Raw genomic sequence first — 17684 nt, forward strand, 5'->3', positions numbered from 1 at the left:
GTATATATGATATACATGTTATTGATGTATACCTAACCAACTCTCATAGTAGTGCGTGGGTATTTGATGCCAGTTCGGTTGATCATATTTACAACTGAAAGCAGGAACTATGGAATAGAAGAAGGTTGGAGAAGGACGAAGTGACGATGCGCGTGGGAAATTGTCCAAGGTTGATATGATCGTCGTCGGCACACTCTCACTTCAATTACCATCATGATTAGTGATGTACCTCAATAATTGTTATTTAGTGCCTGCTTTAAGCATGAATATTATTTCATACATCCATGCATGGAGGACTCACTCACTCTCTTAGTATGTTGTTACTCAGTGGCAAGCCCCACCGAGAGCCCACAGTTGAACGTCCTCTGGTTGTAGCAGTCGAGATTATTACCGTAGCCAACGCCGAGGACATCGCAGTAACACATGTAGCAGGGCCGGGCCCACAGTGGTGCCATCTGTGCGGCCCGCACAGGGCCCATGATTCTGAGGGGCCCAAAACAATAGATAAGACTAGTATTAAGAAAAAAAAACTGAGCCGGTGGGCAGTCCTGTTGGGCCAAAGCAGTGAGCCAGCAATGGCCAGGCCTCGACCGGTCGAGCGGCTAGCGCGAGGGCGAGGCTATCGAGGCCACGCGAGGGAGGGCACGAGGACTCGATCAATCGATCCCTCCGAATCCTACCGAACGTCGCCGCCTCCACTTGAAGTCGAGTCCCCTGTTCTCTTGGAATCCATCTCGCATCTGCCCTGGAGGTAATCCACCTATCGAATCACCAACGTCTCGAATCCATCTGGTATCTGCCCTGCGCGGCTGCGCCCTTGCCCCTATCCACGTGTGCGCTGCCATCTGCACTGCGTGGTGGCGAGGCAGTTTGTGTGTACCGCTCCATCTCACCATCTATGCCCGCTCCAGATCCAGGACTCTAGGAGACCAGGACTTCAACTGCTTAGTTTTAGCATTGGTGCAGTAGCACCTGATTAGCACTTTTTTTATTAACTTTGGGTGTTACTTTTAATTTGTTATTTTGTAACTAACTTTTGACAGAGATCATTACTTCGTTAGAGATTGATTTTTACCTTCTTGATTAGAAATTATAGTGTATCTTTATTTTGTTTTTTAATAATGCAGATTTGAATCATCATGACAAAACATCAGTCTGGTGTCTATAAACGCAAGAAAAAAGCACAAGAAGAACATTTAATTAATACATCTTATGAAGGTGGTATGGACAGATATATTAGAAGAAAAGCAATGCAATTGTCATCTGGTAATCAGTCTGTTGATCCTTCTACCCTCGCACTTGTAATTGTTCCTTACGTTCATTTTAGAGATGTTCAGATGGAGATAAATAATATTGAGGTAGAGGAAGATAATATTGATGTTGACTTGAATAGTTCACCTCCTGAGAATGTTGATGATTATTTTCAATGTGATATATTTGATCCAAAAAATTGATTATATATAAGGATATCATCGAAGATTTCATTTCAAAAAATACTAAAAGAATGAGGATGTTCAAATAAATAACAACCGCGAGTTGAATAGGTATGACTTTTTTTATATGTCCACTTGTTATGTAAGACATTACATTACATAAATTATAATTTTTTCTGTGACATATATACATTATAATTGCTCGTTAGTTTTTTCATAGATAGGCCCTGAGCTTTAGTTTTGCACAGGGCCCTGGATTTTACCGGACCGGCCCTGGCATGTAGAACCCGATCCGGTTGGCAACACGGCCATCCTGCCCCTACCACACTTAGTCCGCCATTGATGATATTGGTGATGACGCCGTATCCAGGCACCTGGCCACCAGCGTTGTCCGCGCCCGAGGGGGTCCACTGGCCCATGATCACTGCATGGGACGATGGCTTGTTCGCCTATGCTGTCATCCAAAACCACAACGCCGTCTTAAACGACACCTTCGCGTCCGTGGCCACCAGGTCTGGGTTATTGAGCAAAGTCCACCCTGATGGCGCGCCCTGTGGGGCCATAGTTGTAGTTCCATGAGAGCTGGATTGGACCGCGAACATAGTATTTATTGCCTGACATGCATTGCCATGCCTGCTTTGGCTCGCACACTAGTAGAAAACGAGGCTATAGTTCCGATTGGTAAAGGCCTATAGTCCCGGTTCTTCAACCGGGATTATTAACTTGGGACTAAAGACCTCCATCTTTAATCACGAACCGGGACTAATACCCTTCCACGTGGTGGGCAGCTGCGAGGCGTGGCCAGGACCTTTAGTCCCGGTTGGTAACACCAACTCGGACTAGAGTCTTTGGTGATTTGGGGTTTTGGGATTTTGAGATTTATTGTTTATTTTTGCTTTTCATTTTTTGTTTTCCATTTAATTCTTTTTCATTTAGAACATACCTTACGCTACGTACTATATATTGTACACGTTACACATATATAAAAATAGAATTTCTCGTAGAACTGATCATATATATATATATCATTAAATTTCTCGCATGCCCATTCACACACACACACACACACACATATATATACATACATACAATTTTTCCTATAATTTGCAGTTCATTACATGTAAGCATTACAACTTGTAATGGTATTCTCCTTTGGAGCTATGACCTGGTCGAGCAAAAAACCCGCTATTTCCTCTTGAATATTGCTCCTACACGATCTGTTGGTAGGAGGCGATCCCGCATGCCTTTCATCTTTATTCAAAAAAAAAGATATATTAGTTGTGTGTATATATATTAGATCATGATAAAAAGAATTGTGGATAGTTTTTTATATACGAGGAACCTTTAGTCCCTGGCTAGGAACAAGATTCAGAATCATAATGGATTCTCTTAACCTTTAAGGGATTTAACAAAATGACGACATTCTGAATGTGCAGAAAATGATCCATATTTTTGCTGATCTCATCTACCCTTCTATATGTCACGTTTTCTAGTATCAAAGGATTCAAGAAAACCATTGCGTCATCATTAGCTGGTAGTAATAGGCGGATGATGCTATGAAGCTCTCCAAAGTTGTTTTGGAACAGAGTCCCGAATAGGATAATTAGCTTTTTGGTACGATGTCCAACAAGAGCCATCCAAATATCTCTATTTGAAAGGACTTTGGTGAACTTCGTACCAAAAAGCGAATTATCCTATCAGGAACTCCGTTCCGAAACAACTTGAAGAGATTCATAACATTGTGCGCCTATTACTATCAGCTAATGATGAAGCCATGTATTTCTTCAATACTTTGACAGACAATGTGACATATAGAAGCTAGCTAGCTAGGGTACGTAGATGAAATCATAAAAAAATGGATCAACTTGTACACATGCATAATGGGAGCATTCTTGATAAATCCATTATTAAAGGACTAAGAAAATCTATTGTGTACATATATATACTAATTAATTGTAAATGTCAAAATTCATCAACATTTTTCTATACATTGCATTCATACATACCCCCTCCGTTCCTAAGTATTGTATACATTTATTAACTGTAGACAAGACAAAACAAAACTTAACTGTATTATTTTTATAAATAGTCAAACTCGTCAAAACTTAACTATAAATCATTGTATATTTTGTTATAATGTTGGTCAAATAGACATGGTTTAACTTTTTTAGCCAGATACAAAAATTTCTCAAATGTCAAAATTCCTTAACTTTTCTCTATACATCTAATCATCTAGTGAAAAAGATGTCAAAATTCTTCTGAACAATGTCAACTAATTTTGTGTTCTTTCATTTATATTGAAATTGTCTACTGCTATTTATTCTTTCAAAATAATATTATAAATTTTGGGCTGATGCACGATCGCTTGCCGGGGCCGCCAATCAAGATTAATGTTCACATACTTATCAGCCCAAACTGCAAGAAGCTGTCCTAACAGAAACTTTTTTCCAGTAAACCTACACAGCTTCAAACGGAAGTGCATTCCAAGAGCAAACAAAAGGCAAAAGGCCCAAACAGAAGTGCCATACTCGATCTTCCTAACGGCTCCAACAATCGTTGCCTAATCATAGGAATCGAGAGAGCACTGAGAACAACATCACAAGTAATTGTAGCAAAGCATGGAGATAAATGTCGTACAATCTTATCGGGGGTGGGAGAGAGGGGGGAGCTCACAGCGGGGAACGGGCGACGGCGAGGTGAGGCGAGTCCGGGGTGGCGACGGCGTCGGCGGCGCCGTGAGGAGCTCGATCGGGGCCGAAGGAGCGGGCGCGGGCCGCGGCGTCCCAGGCGGCATGTCGGGAAGAGCTTGGTGAGGAGCGGGTGCGGCAGCGTCGGGGATCGGCGTAAGGAGGCGCGGTCGGTCGGCATTGGGGGCGGCGACGACCTAAGGCGTCAGGGAGAGGCGAGACGGCGTCGGCGCGGTGAGAGGTCGAAGGAAGCAGAAACATGATTGTTTGGGTGAGTATATATAGGAATAGACCTTTAGTCCCGGTTGGACACTAGTGGGGACGGGGCCTTTAGCCCCGGCCCGTAAGGGGTTTTAGTCCCGGTTCACCAACCGGGACTAAAGGGGCGGGACTAAAGGCATAACCTTTTCGTCCCTGCCCGACAAGGATAATGATTTGCTAAGTTTTTCATTAATTGATATATTAGAAAATCATCGAAAGAGACCGATAGAGCGCAAGAATGATTAAAATTACCCTTGGAGCATGTCCTGCAGGCTTTGGAACTGTTCCAAGGGTCTCGATAATGGGTCGAAGGCATCAAATCTTCCCTTATGAATTTGAATGTCCAACAGAATCCAATGGAAGCTGCACATGTATATATATATGTATATATATATATATATGTCAGTAACTTATCAATTACACTTATAAGTGAATGGACACAACAGAGTAAAGACCCTCATCTGAAGTTGTATGGAAACAGTATGTGGTCACAGAAATTTTGATCTATTAGAAACCTTAGAAGGTTTTCCTCCGTCTCCTTGGGATAATTAGTTAGCGTCGCTATATGTATTTTATCTGGGTCAATAAACCCAATATTTAGGATGCTCTTACTTTTACACTCCAGAATCTTCATTTTGCATAATAGAGTACAAGTTATATATAGACAATGAATTGAAATAACTAAATAAGTTATATGTAGACAACGAATTGAAAAACTTACAGACAATAGCAACTCATAAGCGATTTGTCGAGGGCGTCGCCATTGTACATCTGGAAGAGTTCATCAAAGTCGATATGGATTTCTTCGGTGCGGCCGTAGTACTCCCGTGGGACACTCAGCACGATCATCGTTCTCCCATTCTTTGATTCACTTAAGTACCATTTATGCAAGTAACGCATATTTGTTGGGAGATCATCTTTGCTGACCAAAGGCTCTCCCATGACAAACTGTGGCTTAGGGGCTACCACAGCCTTGGGTATCCTGTCGTCTTGGGAAGCCAGCAAATCTTCAACCGAGATACCACATTCATCCGCCAACTCCTTTGCTTTTTCAAAAGCTTGCCCCTGCAACGGAGGGGGAACATTCTGATGGGGAACGTCACATGGGAAACAAAAATTTTCCTACGCGCACGAAGACCTATCATGGTGATGTCCATCTACGAGAGGGGATGAGTGATCTACGTACCCTTGTAGACCGTACAACAGAAGCGTTAGTGAACGCGGTTGATGTAGTGGAACGTCCTCACGTCCCTCGATTCGCCCCGCGAACAATCCCGCGATCAGTCCCACGATCTAGTACCGAACGGACGGCACCTCCGCGTTCAGCACACGTACAGCTCGACGATGATCTCGGCCTTCTTGATCCAGCAAGAGAGACGGAGAGGTAGAAGAGTTCTCCGGCAGCGTGACGGCGCTCCGGAGGTTGGCGATGACCTTGTCTCAGCAGGGCTCCGCCCGAGCTCCGCAGAAACGCGATCTAGAGGAAAAACCGTGGAGGTATGTGGTCGGGCTGCCGTGGAAAAGTCGTCTCAAATCAGCCCTAAAACCTCCGTATATATAGGTGGGAGGGAGGGGACCTTGCCTTGGGGCTCAAGGAGCCCCAAGGGGGTCGGCCGAGTCCAAGGGGGAAGGCTCCCCCCCAAACCGAGTTGGACTTCGTTTGGTGGGTGGGAGTCCTTCCTTCCCTTCCCACCTCCCTTTTTTTTCCTCTTTGATTTTCTTTCCTAGGCGCATAGGGCCCTTTTGGGCTGTCCCACCAGCCCACTAAGGGCTGGTGTGCCACCCTCAAGGCCTATGGGCTTCCCCGGTGTGGGTTGCCCCCTCCCGGTGAACTCCCGGAACCCATTCGTCATTCCCGGTACATTCCCGGTAACTCCGAAAACCTTTCGGTAATCAAATGAGGTCATCCTATATATCAATCTTCGTTTCCGGACCATTCCGGAAACCCTCGTGATGTCCGTGATCTCATCCGGGACTCCGAACAACATTCGGTAACCAACCATATAACTCAAATACGCATAAAACAACGTCGAACCTTAAGTGTGCAGACCCTACGGGTTCGAGAACTATGTAGACATGACCCGAGAGACTCCTCGGTCAATATCCAATAGCGGGACCTGAATTCCCATGTTGGATCCTACATATTCTACGAAGATCTTATCGTTTGAACCTCAGTGCCAAGGATTCATATAATCTCGTATGTCATTCCCTTCGTCCTTCGGTATGTTACTTGCCCGAGATTCGATCGTCAGTATCCGCATACCTATTTCAATCTCGTTTACTGGCAAGTCTCTTTACTCGTTCTGTAATACAAGATCCCATAACTTACACTAAGTCACATTGCTTGCAAGGCTTGTGTGTGATGTTGTATTACCGAGTGGGCCCCGAGATACCTCTCCGTCACACGGAGTGACAAATCCCAGTCTTGATCCATACTAACTCAACTAACACCTTCGGAGATACCTGTAGAGCATCTTTATAGTCACCCAGTTACGTTGCGACGTTTGATACACACAAAGAATTCCTCCGGTGTTAGTGAGTTATATGATCTCATGGTCATAGGAATAAATACTTGACACGCAGAAAACAATAGCAACAAAATGACACGATCAACATGCTACGTCTATCCATCACGTGATTCTCCCAATGACGTGATCCAATTATCAAGCAACAACACCTTGTTCATAATCAGAAGACACTGACTATCTTTGATCAACTGGCTAGCCAACTAGAGGCTTGCTAGGGATGGTGTTTTGTCTATGTATCCACACATGTAAACGAGTCTTCATTCAATACAATTATAGCATGGATAATAAACAATTATCTTGATACAGGAATTACAATAATAACTATACTTATTATTGCCTCTAGGGAATAATTCCAACAGTCTCCCACTTGCACTAGAGTCAATAATCTAGCCTTCACATCATCATGCGAATTACATTGTAATAAATCTAACACCTATACAGTTCTGGTGTTGATCATGCTTTGGCCGTGGAAGAGGTTTAGTCAGCGGGTCTGCTACATTCAGATCCGTGTGCACTTTGCATATATTTACGTCCTCTCCCTCGACGTAGTCGCGGATGAGGTTGAAGCGTCGTTTAATGTGTCTGGTCTTCTTGTGAAACCGTGGTTCCTTTGCTAAGGCAATGGCACCCGTGTTATCACAGAACAAGGTTATTGGATTCAGTGCGCTTGGCACTACTCCAAGATCCGTCATGAACTGCTTCATCCAGACACCCTCCTTAGCCGCCTCCGAGGCAGCCATGTACTCCGCTTCACATGTAGAATCTGCTACGACGGTTTGCTTGGAACTGCACCAGCTTACCGCACCCCCATTAAGAATAAATACGTATCCGGTTTGTGACTTAGAGTCTTCCGGATCTGTGTCAAAGCTTGCATCGACGTAACCTTTTACGGCGAGCTCTTCGTCACCTCCATACACGAGAAACATCTCCTTAGTCCTTTTCAGGTACTTCAGGATATTCTTGACTGCTGTCCAGTGATCCACTCCTGGATTACTCTGGAACCTACCTGCCATACTTATGGCTAGGCTAACATCCGGTCTAGTGCACAGCATTGCATACATGATAGAACCTATGGCTGAAGCATAGGGGACGGAGCGCATATGCTCTCTATCTTCATCAGTTGCTGGGCACTCAGTCTTACTCAATCTTGTACCTTGTAAAACTGGCAAGAACCCTTTCTTGGACTATTCCATTTTGAATCTCTTCAAAACTTTATCAAGGTATGTGCTTTGTGAAAGTCCTATCAGGCGTTTTGATCTATCCCTATAGATCTTAATGCCTAGAATGTAAGCAGCTTCTCCTAGGTCCTTCATAGAGAAACTTTTATTCAAGTAATCCTTTATGCTCTCTAAAAACTCCACGTTGTTTCCAATCAGCAATATGTCATCCACATATAATATTAGAAACGCCACAGAGCTCCCACTCACTTTCTTGTAAATACAAGATTCTCCAACCACTTGTATAAACCCAAATGCTTTGATCACTTCATCAAAGCGTTTGTTCCAACTCCGAGATGCTTGCACCAGTCCATAAATGGATCGCTGGAGCTTGCACACCTTGTTAGCATTCTTAGGATCGACAAAACCTTCGGGTTGCATCATATACAATTCTTCCTTAAGGAAACCGTTAAGGAATGCCGTTTTGACATCCATCTGCCAGATTTCATAATCGAAAAATGCAGCTATTGCTAACATGATTCTGACGGACTTAAGCATTACTATGGGTGAGAAAGTCTCATCGTAGTCAACTTCTTGAACTTGTGAAAAACCCTTTGCCACAAGTCGAGCTTTATAAACGGTCACATTTCCGTCAGCGTCCGTCTTCCTCTTAAAGATCCATTTGTTCTGAATAGCCTTGCGGCCCTCAGGTAGTACCTCCAAAGTCCACACTTTGTTCTCATACATGGATCCTATCTCGGACTTCATGGCTTCTAGCCATTTGTTGGAATCTAGGCCCACCATTGCTTCTTCATAATTTGCAGGTTCATTGTTGTCTAACAACATGATTGACAAGACGGGATTACCGTACCACTCTGGAGCAGCACGTGGTCTCGTCGACCTGCGTGGTTCGACAGAAACTTGAACTGGAGTTTCATGATCATCATCATTAACTTCCTCCTCAACCGGCGTCGCAACGACAGAGGTTTCCCCTTGTCCTGCGCCACCATCCAGAGGGATGAGAGGTTCGACAACCTCGTCAAGTTCTATCTTCCTCCCACTCAATTCTCTCGAGAGAAACTCCTTCTCGAGAAAAGCTCCGTTTTTAGCAACAAACACTTTGCCCTCGGATTTGAGATAGAAGGTGTACCCAACTGTCTCTTTTGGGTAACCTATGAAGACGCACCTTTCCGCTTTGGGTTCCAGCTTTTCAGGCTGAAGCTTTTTGACATAAGCATCACATCCCCAAACTTTAAGAAACGACAACTTTGGCCTTTTGCCATACCACAGTTCGTATGGTGTCGTCTTAACGGATTTTGATGGTGCCCTATTTAAAGTGAATGCAGTTGTTTCTAATGCATAACCCCAAAACGATAACGGCAAATCGGTAAGAGACATCATAGATCGCACCATCTCTAATAAAGTACGATTACGACGTTCGGACACACCATTACGCTGTGGTGTTCAAGACGGTGTCAACTGTGAAACAATTCCACATTGTCTTAAGTGAGCACCAAACTCGAAACTCAGATATTCACCCCCACGATCAGACCGTAGGAACTTGATCTTCTTGTTACGATGATTTTCAACTTCACTCTGAAATTGCTTGAACTTTTCAAATGTTTCAGACTTGTGTTTCATCAAGTAGACATAACCATATCTACTCAAATCGTCAGTGAATGTGAGAAAATAACGATATCCGCCGCGTGCCTCCACGCTCATCGGACCACACACATCGGTATGTATGATTTCCAACAAGTCACTTGCACGCTCCATTGTTCCGGAGAACGGAGTCTTAGTCATCTTGCCCATGAGGCATGGTTCGCACGTGTCAAGTGAATCAAAGTCAAGTGACTCCAAAAGTCCATCAGCATGGAGTTTCTTCATGCGCTTTACACCAATATGACCTAAGCGGCAGTGCCACAAAAATATGGCGCTATCATTGTTAACTCTAACTCTTTTGGTCTCAATGTTATGTATGTGTGTATCGCTATCAAGATTCAATATGAACAATCCTCTCACATTAGGTGCATGACCATAAAAGATGTTACTCATAGAAATAGAACAACCATTATTCTCTGACTTAAAAGAGTAACCGTCTCGCAATAAACAAGATCCAAATATAATGTTCATGCTCAACGCAGGCACTAAATAACAATGATTTAAGTTCATCACTAATCCCGATGGTAACTGAAGTGAAACTGTGCCGACGGTGATTGCATCAACCTTGGAACCATTTCCTACGCGCATCGTCACTTCATCTTTCGCCAGCCTTCGTCTATTCCGCAGTTCCTGTTTCGAGTTGCAAATATGAGCAACAGAACCGGTATCGAATACCCAGGCACTACTACGAGAGCCGGTTAAGTACACATCAATAACATGTATATCAAATATACCTGATTTTTCTTTGGCCGCCTTCTTATTTGCCAGATACTTGGGGCAATTGCGCTTCCAATGACCCATACCCTTGCAATAGTAACACTCCGTTTCAGGCTTAGGTCCAGCTTTGGGTTTCTTCGTCGGATTGGCAACGGGCTTGCCGCTCTTCTTTGAATTACCCTTCTTGCCTTTGCCGTTTCTCTTGAAACTAGTGGTCTTATTCACCATCAACACTTGATGTTCTTTACGGAGTTCAGACTCTGCGACTTTCAGCATCGCAAACAACTCGCCGGGTGACTTGTTCATCCCTTGCATGTTGTAGTTCAACACAAAGCCTTTATAGCTTGGCGGCAGTGATTGAAGGATTCTGTCAGTGATAGCCTCTTGCGGGAGTTCAATCCCCAGCTCAGCTAGACGGTTTGAGTACCCAGACATTTTGAGCACATGTTCACTGACAGACGAGTTCTCCTCCATCTTGCAAGCATAGAATTTATCGGAGGTCTTATACCTCTCGATCCGGGCGTTCTTCTGAAAGATAAACTTCAACTCCTGGAACATCTAAATGCTCCATGACGCTCAAAGCGACGTTGAAGTCCCGGTTCTAAGCCATACAAGACTGCACATTGAACTACTGAGTAGTCCTCCTTACGTGCTAACCAAGCGTTCTTAACATCCTGATCAGCCGTAGCGGGTGGTTCATCTCCTAGCGCAACATTAAGGACATAATCCTTCTTCCCAGCTTGTAAGATTAGCTTAAGATTACGAGCCCAGTCTACAAAGTTGCTTCCATCATCTTTCAACTTAGCTTTCTCTAGGAACGTATTAAAATTCAGGGTGACTGTCGCGTGAGCCATGATCTACAACACAAATATATTCAAAGTGGACTTATACTATGTTCAAGATAATTAGAGTTTAACTTAATCAAATTATTCGCTAAACTCCCACTCAAAAAGTACATCTCTCTAGTCATTTGAGTGGTTCATGATCCACTTACACTAGCTCAAGTCCGATCATCACGTGAGTTGAGTATAGTTTCAGTGGTAAGCATCCCTATGCTAATCATATCATCTATATGATTCATGATCGACCTTTCGGTCTCATGTGTTCCGAGGCCATGTCTGCACATGCTAGGCTCGTCAAGCTTAACCCGAGTGTTCTGCGTGCGCAACTGTTTTGCACCCGTTGTATGTGAACGTTGAATCTATCACACCCGATCATCACGTGGTGTCTCGAAACGACGAACTGTAGCAACGGTGCACAGTCGGGAAGAACACAATTTCGTCTTGAAATTTTAGTGAGAGATCACCTCATAATGCTACCGTCGTTCTAAGCAAAATAAGGTGCATAAAAGGATTAACATCACATGCAATTCATAAGTGACATGATATGGCCATCATCACGTGCTTCTTGATCTCCATCACCAAAGCACCGACACGACCTTCTTGTCACCGGCGCCACACCATGATCTCCATCAACGTGTTGCCATCGGGGTTGTCGTGCTACTCATGCTATTACTACTAAAGCTACATCCTAGCAAAATAGTAAACGCATCTGCAAGCACAAACGTTAGTATAAAGACAACCCTATGGCTCCTGCCGGTTGCCATACCATCGACGTGCAAGTCGATATTTTCTATTACAACATGATCATCTCATACATCCAATATATCACATCACATCGTTGGCCATATCACATCACAAGTTAGACGTCCTCTAATTTTGTTGTTGCATGTTTTACGTGGTGACCATGGGTATCTAGTAGGATCGCATCTTACTTACGCAAACACCACAACGGAGATATATGAGTTGCTATTTAACCTCATCCAAGGACCTCCTCGATTAAATCCGATTCAACTAAAGTTGGAGAAACCGACACTTGCCAGTCATCTTTGAGCAACGGGGTTACTCGTAGCGATGAAACCAGTCTCTCGTAAGCGTACGAGTAATGTCGGTCCAAGCCGCTTCAATCCAACAATACTGCGGAATCAAGAAAAGACTAAGGAGGGCAGAAAAACGCACATCACCGCCCACAAAAACTTTTGTGTTCTACTCGAGAAGACATCTACGCATGAACCTAGCTCATGATGCCACTGATGGGGAACGTCGCATGGGAAACAAAATTTTCCTACGCGCACGAAGACCTATCATGGTGATGTCCATCTACGAGAGGGGATGAATGATCTACGTACCCTTGTAGATCGTACAGCAGAAGCGTTAGTGAACGCGGTTGATGTAGTGGAATGTCCTCACGTCCCTCGATCCGCCCCGCAAACAATCCCGCGATCAGTCCCACGATCTAGTACCGAACGGACGGCACCTCCGCGTTCATCACACGTACAGCTCGACGATGATCTCGGCCTTCTTGATCCACCAAGAGAGACGGAGAGGTAGAAGAGTTCTCCTGCAGCGTGACGGTGCTCCGGAGGTTGGTGATGACCTTGTCTCAGTAGGGCTCCGCCCGAGCTCCGTAGAAACGCGATCTAGAGGAAAAACCGTGGAGGTATGTGGTCGGGCTGCCGTGGAAAAGTCGTCTCAAATCAGCCCTAAAACCTCCGTATATATAGGTGGGAGGGAGGGGACCTTGCCTTGGGGCTCAAGGAGCCCCAAGGGGGTCGGCCGAGTCCAAGGGGGAAGGCTCCCCCCCCAAACCGAGTTGGACTTGGTTTGGTGGGTGGGAGTCCTTCCTTCCCTTCCCACCTCCCTTTTTTTTCTCTTTGATTTTCTTTCCTAGGCGCATAGGGCCCTTTTGGGCTGTCCCACCAGCCCACTAAGGGCTGGTGTGCCACCCTCAAGGCCTATGGGCTTCCCCGGGGTGGGTTGCCCCCTCCTGGTGAACTCCCGGAACCCATTCGTCATTCCCGGTACATTCCCGGTAACTCTGAAAACCTTCCGGTAATCAAATGAGGTCATCCTATATATCAATCTTCGTTTCCGGACCATTCCGGAAACCCTCGTGACGTCCGTGATCTCATCCGGGACTCCGAACAACATTCTGTAACCAACCATATAACTCAAATACGCATAAAACAACGTCGAACCCTAAGTGTGTAGACCCTGCGGGTTCGAGAACTATGTAGACATGACCCGAGAGACTCCTCGGTCAATATCCAATAACGGGACCTGGATGCCCATGTTGGATCCTACATATTCTACGAAGATCTTATCGTTTGAACCTCAGTGCCAAGGATTCATATAATCCCGTATGTCATTCCCTTCGTCCTTCGGTATGTTACTTGCCCGAGATTCGATCGTCAGTATCCGCATACCTATTTCAATCTCGTTTACTGGCAAGTCTCTTTACTCGTTCTGTAATACAAGATCCCGTAACTTACACTAAGTCACATTGCTTGCAAGGCTTGTGTGTGATGTTGTATTACCGAGTGGGCCCCGAGATACCTCTCCGTCACACGGAGTGACAAATCCCAGTCTTGATCCATACTAACTCAACTAACACCTTCGGAGATACCTGTAGAGCATCTTTATAGTCACCCAGTTACGTTGCGACGTTTGATACACACAAAGCATTCCTCCGGTGTCAGTGAGTTATATGATCTCATGGTCATAGGAATAAGTACTTGACACGCAGAAAACAGTAGCAACAAAATGGCACGATCAACATGCTACGTCTATTAGTTTGGGTCTAGTCCATCACGTGATTCTCCCAATGACGTGATTCAGTTATCAAGCAACAACACCTTGTTCATAATCAGAAGACACTGACTATCTTTGATCAAATGGCTAGCCAACTAGAGGCTTGCTAGGGACGGTGTTTTGTCTATGTACCCACACATGTAAATGAGTCTTCATTCAATACAATTATAGCATGGATAATAAACGATTATCTTGATACAAGAATTATAATAATAACTATATTTATTATTGCCTCTAGGGCATAATTCCAAACATTCTCGGTTAACACCTTGAGGGGTGGGATCTACTGTTTGGCCTGTTGTCCAAGCTGAGGAACGTCTGATTTTTTCTTGCTTGTAGTTGAACTTGATTTGCTCCCACTTGCACTTGCACGTGAGATGCTCTTTTTCACTTCCTTCTGCAATGTGCGTGTATAGTCATCAGGCTTATAGTGTAAGTCATACTGTGATGGAGTGGTTATGAAGTCTTTTGCCCATGCTATGTGCTTCTGGTGTATTCCGGGCGGGGCTCGGGTTCCTTCCTTTTCATCTGCGCATCATGTTGTTCCTTTGTATCCTGGCGTTTTCCTCGGGGGTACGATCATAGGGTATGATAGGAAGATTAGCATGAGATACCTTTGGGAGGGGCGACAGTTTGCGCTTTGGGGAGCTCCGTCCCTTAGAAATCATCGACGAAGCGTTCTTGCTGGCATGCTTCCGCTTAGTATCATGTGCGGGCGGCGGCGGAGACGGACGACCCAAGTCCGGCGACGGTGATCGAGATGGACTCGTGTTGTGTTGGCCGACGTCATGTGGAGGGCTTGGAGGTAATGGAGGTGTAGGTGACCTGCGACGACTCGGAGGCGGTGTTGTCCTTGGGGCCGAGCCTGGAAGCTTGATGCAGTTCTTGTCCCATAGGATGACTCCACCCAGTACTTCTCCGAGTGTCCTCTCATCTTTGGGTCCAGCTATGTCGAGCTCCATATCATTAAACCCCGTCATGATTTCATCCACCCCTACTTTAGCAAAGCTAGCTGGAATCTCACGACCATGCCAGCATGCATCAGGGCCAGAAGGTAAAGCTTGTTCGACGGCCACCTTCATGGATATGTTCTTGAATTTCTGATGGAGTTCACATGATGTTGACTCCTTGATTCCATTCACGGGGTAGCCAGGACCGCCCTCTATCATTCTTCGTTCATCGTCGGCCGGGGCCTCAGATTCAGCCACGCTGCTTTTCCGCTTAGATGGGGTGCCGGTATATCAACTGCAGGATCTTCCTGGCGCGGTACTCCTCTAAGCTCATCAATCTGCTTCTGTTGCTCGTTAATCCTGGCAAGCAACTAGTTGAACTTGTCATTCTCCTCATCCTGCTGCCGCTTCTTTGCTCTCTCTCGGCTTCTGTAAGTGTCTTGGTCTCTGGCAAACCCAAGCCACCACGGGTAAGAAGTACCGAAGCCTCGCGTTCGTCCTCCATGTTCGTCATTACGGAGGACCAGTGTGAGAAAATCTTTATCTCTATCTGCAGTGAACTTTCTTTGTGCCTCCTTAATTTCTTTCACTATCCTTTTCCAATTCTCCCTGGGTATTCTAAGATTGTCATTGCAGATGAGGTCCCCTGTTGTTTCGTCGTACGACCCACCATGCGCAAGGAACCAATTTCTTGCTCTCAATTCCGACTCATCACGGAGTGGTTCAGGTACGACGCCTTTATCTATCAGATCTTGTTCTTTCTTATCCCACTTTGGGATGACAGTCTCATAGCCCCCTGGCCCCAGCTTGTGGTGATATTTCTTCTTGTCGGCATTTATCTTGTTCTTTCGGTGACATAGTCACTATCGGCTGCCCCTTTGCGCTTGTTCCACTCCCGAACGCTGATCAGGACGTGATCCCTAACGAGAACTCCGCATTGCTTCTTGAATGTGTCAGCAGCATTCTTAGGAAGCTTGGGTTCGCCCGTAGGAAATATCACCTCAAATGTGTAATGCGTCCGTGCATCCAACTTTCTAATCGGGCCTCGTTTCGTAGTTTTGCTCGATGTGGAGGCCTAAGAGGGAGAAACATTCGTCAAATGAATGTATATGTATACAATATAGAGCTATCTCCAATATTTTTCACATATTACAAGTGATTGTTGAACTTCATATGTATACCTCGCCGGACTTGTCCTCTTCACCGGCTTCTCCATCAGTGGAGCTATCACCTTCTCCGTCATTGGACCTATCTCCTGCCCCATCGGCTTCATCTTCGTGTTGCTCGACCTCCATTCCAACGTCCTGGTTTAGATATGACGACGGAGATTCAGCTGGTTCAACGTCGGGGCCGTCTTTGATTATATCTTCCAGAAGTTCTTCCTCTTCGAGGTTCCTGATATGTGGATCCATAGTTCTGCAAAAAACGGATTCTCTTAACCTTTGTACCCAAAACCAAAGTAGGAGTACTTTTCCAATTTGAGACTCCTAGATTTCTGCATAGTATTCAAAGTAGGAGTACTTTTCCAATCTGAGCATTCAATAAGCAAAACCAAATCGTAAAATAAAGTAGTATTCAAATTAGCATGCATTCAATTATAAGCTAATACATCATCACTTTTGTCCGTACATCGTCGAATATTATCACTAATACTCCTCAAATACTATCATACATATAGCATCACTAATACATCTAGAACCGTAGCGCCCGACGGGTATCGGCGCGGGCAGTGGACACCCAAAGAGAAGGAACCATCACAGGATCATAGCTCCAGTGAGATCCCCGAAGAACCTGCCAGGTATGCTCGAACCTGCCCTCCAACGCAACCATGTAGCGATGGACGTGCTCATCCTCCTCGCTGACACGGTGACGTACCACCTCCGCGGAGTCCGGAAGCCTCGACACCCTCACTGGCCCACGCGACCGCCACCAAACAAGGATCGGGTCAACGACGGGCTGGCTCCTCACCAACCTACGCCCCCCGGAATGTAGCACCTCCCAATACCAGCCGGGGGGAGCCCAGTCCTGGATAGGGCCCCTCTGATCAAGTAGGTGTCCTCTGCCGAGTCGATGATGAGGATGCGGGATAGGCATCGTAAAATGAACTAAAAAAAGAAACTAGTTCTATTAATTTTCTTGCTAAAAATAAACTATTAACACTTAAGCATATACAATAGCAAAATTAAGGAATAATCTAAGAAACACTATTAACACTTAATCATATACACTATACAATAGCAAAACTCCTCCTCTTCTTATTTTCATTTTTCTTCTCCTCCTCTTCTTTTCTTCTCTTCTCCTCCTCTTCTTTTCTTCGTTTCTTATACACTATACACTATATACACTATAGCAAAATTCCTCCTCTCTTTATACACTATACACTATATACACTATACACTTAAGCATATACACTATACAATATATACTTTTTCTTCTTTTCTTCTCCTCCTCTTCTTATTTTCATTTTTCCTATTCTTATTTTCTTATTTTTTTTCATATTTCTTCTTCTTGTAACCCTAACCTAATTCTAAATATTACTAACCCTAATAATCTAGCACAAACCTAATAACAATAGGAATTAAATGACAAAAAAATATTTTTCTTTTTCTTCTTTTCTTCTCCTTTTTCTTCTTTTCTTC

The 17684-nt window shown here is 44.7% G+C and overlaps 1 pseudogene; it reads right to left on the reverse strand.

Moving 5' to 3' along the window:
- Positions 1-320: 320 nt before the first annotated feature.
- Positions 321-17684, reverse strand: part of LOC123428975 — a 96771-nt pseudogene continuing 79407 nt past the window's right edge.

Source organism: Hordeum vulgare, chromosome 2H, assembly GCF_904849725.1.
Source record: "Hordeum vulgare subsp. vulgare chromosome 2H, MorexV3_pseudomolecules_assembly, whole genome shotgun sequence".
Classification (NCBI taxonomy): Eukaryota; Viridiplantae; Streptophyta; class Magnoliopsida; order Poales; family Poaceae; genus Hordeum; species Hordeum vulgare.